This window comes from Halichoerus grypus, chromosome 2 (assembly GCF_964656455.1).
Source record: "Halichoerus grypus chromosome 2, mHalGry1.hap1.1, whole genome shotgun sequence".
In the NCBI taxonomy this organism is placed as follows: Eukaryota; Metazoa; Chordata; class Mammalia; order Carnivora; family Phocidae; genus Halichoerus; species Halichoerus grypus.
The window spans coordinates 92845898-92851897 of record NC_135713.1 but is presented as its reverse complement, the minus strand read 5'-3'; the positions used below and the strand labels follow the sequence as shown (position 1 = coordinate 92851897).

Below are 6000 nucleotides of genomic sequence, written 5' to 3'. Positions count from 1 at the left end.
TATTTTTTTTAAGATTTTATTTATTTGCCAGAGAGAGAGAGAGTGAGCGAGCGTGTGTGCACAAGCAGGGGGAACGACAGGCAGAGGGAGAAGCAGGCTCCGATGTGGAACTCAACCCCAAGACTCTGTGATCATGACCTGAGCTGAAGGCAGATGCTTAACGAACGGACTGAGCTACCCAGGCATCCCATGGTTATGAGAATTCCAATCACTCCACATTCTTAACAATAGTTGGTATGGCTAGTCTTTTTAATTTTACCATTAAGTAGGTAGGTAGTGATATTTCATTGTGGTTTTAATTTGTATTTTCTCTAATGACTCAATGTTGACTATCTTTTCATGTGCTTATTTTCCATTCATATGACTTCTTTGGTGAAGTGTCTATTCAAACTTTATGCCCATTTGTCTGCTGGGTTGTTTAATTTCTTCCTGTTGAGGCATGAGAGTTTTTGGGTTTTGGTTTTGTGTGTGTGTGTGTGTGTGTGTGTGTGTGTGTGTGTGTTTGTGTGTTTATTGAGGTATGAGAGATTTAAAAAGTATATTTTCTGGACATAAGTTCTTTATTAGATATGTGATTTGCAAATACTTTCTTCAGTTTTTGGCTATTCTTTTCATTTCCTTAGTTACCTGAAAAGAAATACTTAATTTTGATTAAGTTCAATTTATTACTTTTGTCTTTTAAGGATAGTGCTTTAGGTATCAGACCCAAGGAATTTTGGTCTAGCCTAAGGTCACAGGTATTTTTTCATTTTCTTCTAGAAGTTTTAAGTTTTATGTTTAGATCTATGATCCGTTTTGCGTTTTCATTCATTCATTCATGCCTATGAATACCCAAATGTTTCAGCATTATTAGTGAAAAATCTTTCTTTTCTCCACTGAATTGTCTTTGTCCTTTGTTGAAATGAACAACCTTGGCACTTTTAAAAAACTCTCTATTCAGTTTTGTCAATCTTTTTTTCTCTCTTTACACCAATACTATACTACCTGGCTTAATGTGGCTTTATAGCAAATATTGAAATCAGGTAGTGTAGTGTAATTTCTTCAAATTTGTTCTTCAGTCTCAAAGTTATTTTGGTTGTTCTAGGTCCTTTGCATCTCCATATAAATTTTAGAATCCTTTTGTCAATTACTAAAAAAAAAAAAGCCTGCTGGGATTTTTGATTGGGATTGTTTTGAATCTACAGATTAATTTGTGGGAGAATTGACATTTTTACAGTTTTGAGTCTTCTGAACCATGAACATGGTATATTTTCTGTTTGTGTCTTCTTTTTTTAAAAGATTTATTTATTTTAGAGAGTGCTTGCACATTTACGAGTCGGGGGAGGGGCAGAGGGAGAGAATCCTCAAGCAAACTCCCCTCGGAGCCTACTCAAGACCATCATCAAGACTACAGGATATAAAAATCAATATACAGAAGTCAGTTGTATTTGTCTTCTACTAACAATGCACAGTCTGAAATTGAAATTTAAAATACCATTTAAAATAGCATCAAAAATATGAAATAGAACAGGGTAAGTTTGATAAAAGATATTCAAGTTGTACACTGAAAATATTAAATATGCTGAGATAAATTTAAGAAGACACAAACACGTGGGGCACCAGGATGGCTCAGTTAGTTAAGCGTGCGATTCTTGGTTTGGCTGTCATGATCTCAGGGTCACGAGATCCAGCCCCAGGGTGGTTCCATGCTCAGCATGAAGTCGGCTTGTGATTCTCTCCCTCTTCCTCTGCCCCTCCCTCTGCTCCCATGCATGCGTGTGGAAGCTCTCTCAAATAATCTTTAAAATATATATATATATATATCTCGTCAACACTACAAACAAGAAAGCTGAGTGGCTATATTGCCATCAGACAAAGTACACTTTATTTTTTTCAAAGTACACTTTAGAGCAAAAAGTATTACCAAGAGAAAAGAGGTTTTATAAAGTGGATCATTTATAAAATGGATCATTTCATAATGATAAAATACTTTTCATAGTCAGTTTCATTATGGATAAATTCATCTAAGTAACAAAAATTATAAATGCAAAAAAGTTTATGCAACTAACAGCTGAGTTCAAAATACATGAAGCAAAACTGATAGAACAAGCAGAATTAGAAGAACCAATTACAGTTAGTTCAATACTCCTCTCTTAATACTTAATAGGATAAGTAGACAGAAAATCAGTATATTTTAAGTCCCCCAGGATTTAGATTTGAACAATATCAACAAACTTGATGTGATTGACGTTTGTAAAACATTTCACCCAACAACTGTTGAATACACATTCATCTTAAACGCATACTGAATATTTATCAAGACAGACCATATTCTGGGTCACAGAATAAGTCTCAATAAATTGAAAATGATTCAAATTATGCAAAGTTTGTTATCTGATTATCTGATTATAATGGAATGAAATTAGAAATCAGCGACAGGAAGATGTCTGGAAAATTCAATTTTTGTAGACTACATACACTAATAACCCATGGCTCAAAAAAAAAAAAAAAAATCTCTGGCGAAATTAGAAAGTATTTTGAAATGAAGGAAAATGAAAACATATTAGAATGTATGAGATGGGGCGCCTGGGTGGCTCAGTTGGTTAAGCGACTGCCTTCCGCTCAGGTCATGATCCTGGAGTCCCTGGATCGAGTCCCACATCGGGCTCCCTGCTCGGCAGGGAGTCTGCTTCTCCCTCTGACCCTCGCCCCTCTCATGCGCTCTCTCTCTCAAATAAATAAATAAAAAATCTTAAAAAAAAAAAAAAGTGTGAGATGTAAAGAAATACTCCGAGGGACACATCCCACCCAATGCCTATATTACAAAAGAAACATCTATAATCAGTGATCTCGGTTTCTAAGTTAAAAAACTAGCAAATAATGAAAAAACACTTTAAAAATTAAGAAAAAAAAGTAGAAGAAAGGAAATAAACCTAAGAGCAGAAATCAATGAAATAGGAAACAAAAACAATAAAGAAAACCTATGAAAGCAAAAGAGAGCTTTGAGGGATTTGAGATCAGTAAAGTTGATAAGCCTCTTGCCAGAACGATCAGGAAAAAATAAAGACACAAATTACCAATTTCAGAAATGAGAAATTCTTCTGTAGGTTTTAAAAGGAAAATAATACTGTTAAAAGACTGACATTAACAAATCCCAACAACTTAGATATTTTCATAACCATTAAAGCTCACTCCAGAACAAATATTAAATATTTGAATTCGGCAATGGTAGATACTATTAAAAGCAGGGTGCTGAGTCCAGTCTTCAGAGACAAATAAGGCATTTTCTACCCCAAGCGGCTTTCATTTTACTGGAGGAGTAAAAAAAAAAAACAAAGCTTAATACAGATCCGGTGCTGAGGAGTGAGGGAAAACTGGGTCAGGGAAAGCTTCTCTGGGGAGGAGTCATTCAGCTGAGACAAGAAGAAGCCGTAAAATACGCGTATCAGAAAAAGATCCGCTGTGCGTCGTATCAGGTTGGTGGCCCAGAGAAGCCCTCCGCGACCGGGCCTCTGCCGAACGCCTAGTCCTCCTTATCTCAGAGCAGTCCCATCTCTTTCCCCACTCGCGCTCACCGGCGTTAGGCGTCCACCTCCGGCCAAACCGGGACTGCAGCAGTGTGCGCCTGCGCACTCAAGCAAAGTTCTCGCTGGAGCGGGCGAGGCGACTGCCGGAAGTGTGACCTCTCGCTCCCTGCTCGCTCTTCCCATCCGGGGTCGTGGCGGTCTTCCGGGTGTTCCTGACAGGGTTTTCTACGCCGTTTTTTTGGCGACTTTTTGGTCTTCGGCTTCTTGCTACCGCCCCGAGCCTCCCGCACGCTTGCTAGCCCTGTCTTTTCTTGTGTGGCTCCTCCCCGGCCGCCGAGCCCGGGGTTTAGATTGCAATCGGGATCCGGAGCCAGGCCTAGCCCTTCCGCAGGCCACTACCTGCTTTGGCTGGGGCGAGAGCTACAACCGTGCGCGCCGGACCCTCGCTGCTCGGGCCTTGGAGCTCCTGGGCGGGCAGTGCCGGTAGGCCCTGCTTAGCCCTTCCCCAAGGACACCTGTGAGTTAGGGGGTTTCGGAAAAGGACGCAACCGTGTAGGCCCAGGTCGGGGGCGGGGCTCGGGGAACTTTTCCTGAAACCGCTCTGTTATGTTTGCGTGGGAAGTTCCGGCAATATTTCTTAGATGTCCCAGACTTATGGGCGGCCCCCAGGCTGCAGCACTTTTTGAAGAATCTTAGGACCGCTTATTTTTTCCACTCGTTTCCCTTCCTCGCGCCCCGTTCTCAGTCTAGGACCATAAGAGGAAGACTGTCTTGGGACCCCTGCATGGTGTTTCAAACGGTGGTGAAAAACTAAGGTAAATATCTGGATTAATAATTTAAAATTTAAGACTTTTAATTAAATGGGCTTCAGTTCCTCATTTTACAGTAAAGTGCACAGTTCAGGACTCTGTCAGATTGTTGTTCCCTTTTCTTCCCGTTAAGCCTTTGTACTTAGACTCCTCATCTCTCTAGGCCAGAACACGATGGGGTTTATGTGTCTCATAATATCTGGAATATCCAAATACCCCGTCTTGTTTTCTCTCTTTTAGCTCTTTGTTTAAAATAGTAGTTCTTTATTTAGATTGCGGATACCAGTAGGAAACAAAGAGAAACTGTAAAAAGCTAAATCGGAATTTGTTAACAGATATGTGGTATGTGATTTTGTGAGGAAAGATTATAACTGAACACTAAATCTGTGTTTGTATTACCGGTAACATACTATTTTTGTAAATTCTGTCTTGTATGGTATTTTACTACAGGTTTTTAATATGTACAGCCAAAAGGCTCATAGTAGCTAGCTAATAGTGGTAATATTATTTTGTTGGTGTGTTAGCCCCAATGATGTCTAATTTGGAAATGCTCCATAATATAGGCTTTATGTGAAACAGGCCATTTATCAGTCATTTAAGAAATGTCCGTTTCAAACCACATGACAACATTATTTTTTAACTCTTGGATGGAATCTAATTCTTAATAAAAAGGAATGTCCTTTTCAAAACCTTCAGGTAGTTTTGACAGTGGATGAGCAGGATTTAGGAATTGGGCTTTTTGCATGGTGGAGAAAAGAAGTGAGTTTAGGATATCAAAGGCTTTTGGACAAAGTGGACAGATAACTTGATTTAGTTGCCACAGTTCTGTCTTTTGGCTTTTATCCTAGGGAGATTCTGCTTTCCAGGAAATCTTGTTGAAGGAATTATGTAATCTTGAAAGTTCTCTAATTGGTTGGAGGAGAGATCAAGTTTAGGACAGAAATTCCAGGTTGTGAGTTACAGGAGCAAATACTGTATCAGTAGGAATTACTTTGTAAACTACGCTTATACAGCCTTGTCTCTCATGTATGATTATTTACAAATAAACCTGTATAATATCCCATCGTGTCAACCTTAGTCAAGAAGCAACTTTTAAGATTTTTTCCTTAAGACAAGAACCAATGCAACAGTTTTAAAACACACCAGAAGTTCCTAGATTATCCTATTTTATAGTCATGTACATATTGAGAAACCGGTAACTTTTCAAGCTAAGAAAAACGGGATACCACCAATATCTGGATTGTATTTATTTATCATGGAATTTCTTATACCTGCTACCACAGTTAATGTGGAATAGTGTTTTATGTAGATCATCAAGTAGACTTAGTGAAGAAGCCTTTTATTCGGAATATAAAGAAAAATATTTAAAATTTGATAGATGTCTCCTTAATGCTGCAGTGGTAATAGGTTTGCTGGATTTTATACTCTAAAACTCTATATTCTGGGGATGCCTGGGTGGCTCAGTCAGTTAAGCGTCTGCCTTTGCCTGGGGTCATGATCCCTGGGTCCTGGGATCGAGTCCCGCATCGGGCTCCTTGCTTGCCTGCTTCTCCCTCTGCTGCTCCCCCTGCTTGTGCTCTCTCTTTCTCAGACAAATAAATAAATAAAATCTTAAAAAAAATAAATAGAACTCTATATTCTGTTTAAAAGATGATCCCTTGTATTGTTTATGATAGATTATTATT

The 6000-nt window shown here is 38.9% G+C and overlaps 1 protein-coding gene across 3 annotated transcripts in view; it reads left to right on the top strand.

Moving 5' to 3' along the window:
- Positions 1-3636: 3636 nt before the first annotated feature.
- Positions 3637-6000, top strand: part of TENT2 (terminal nucleotidyltransferase 2) — a 68071-nt gene continuing 65707 nt past the window's right edge. For 2 of the 3 annotated variants that reach the window (XM_078067141.1, XM_078067139.1), the window contains exon 1: positions 3638-4321. The gene's annotated coding sequence lies outside the window, so the exon portion shown is untranslated. Of the gene's footprint in view, positions 4322-6000 lie in introns of all 3 variants that reach the window. The other variant, XM_036098184.2, reaches the window with a different exon arrangement.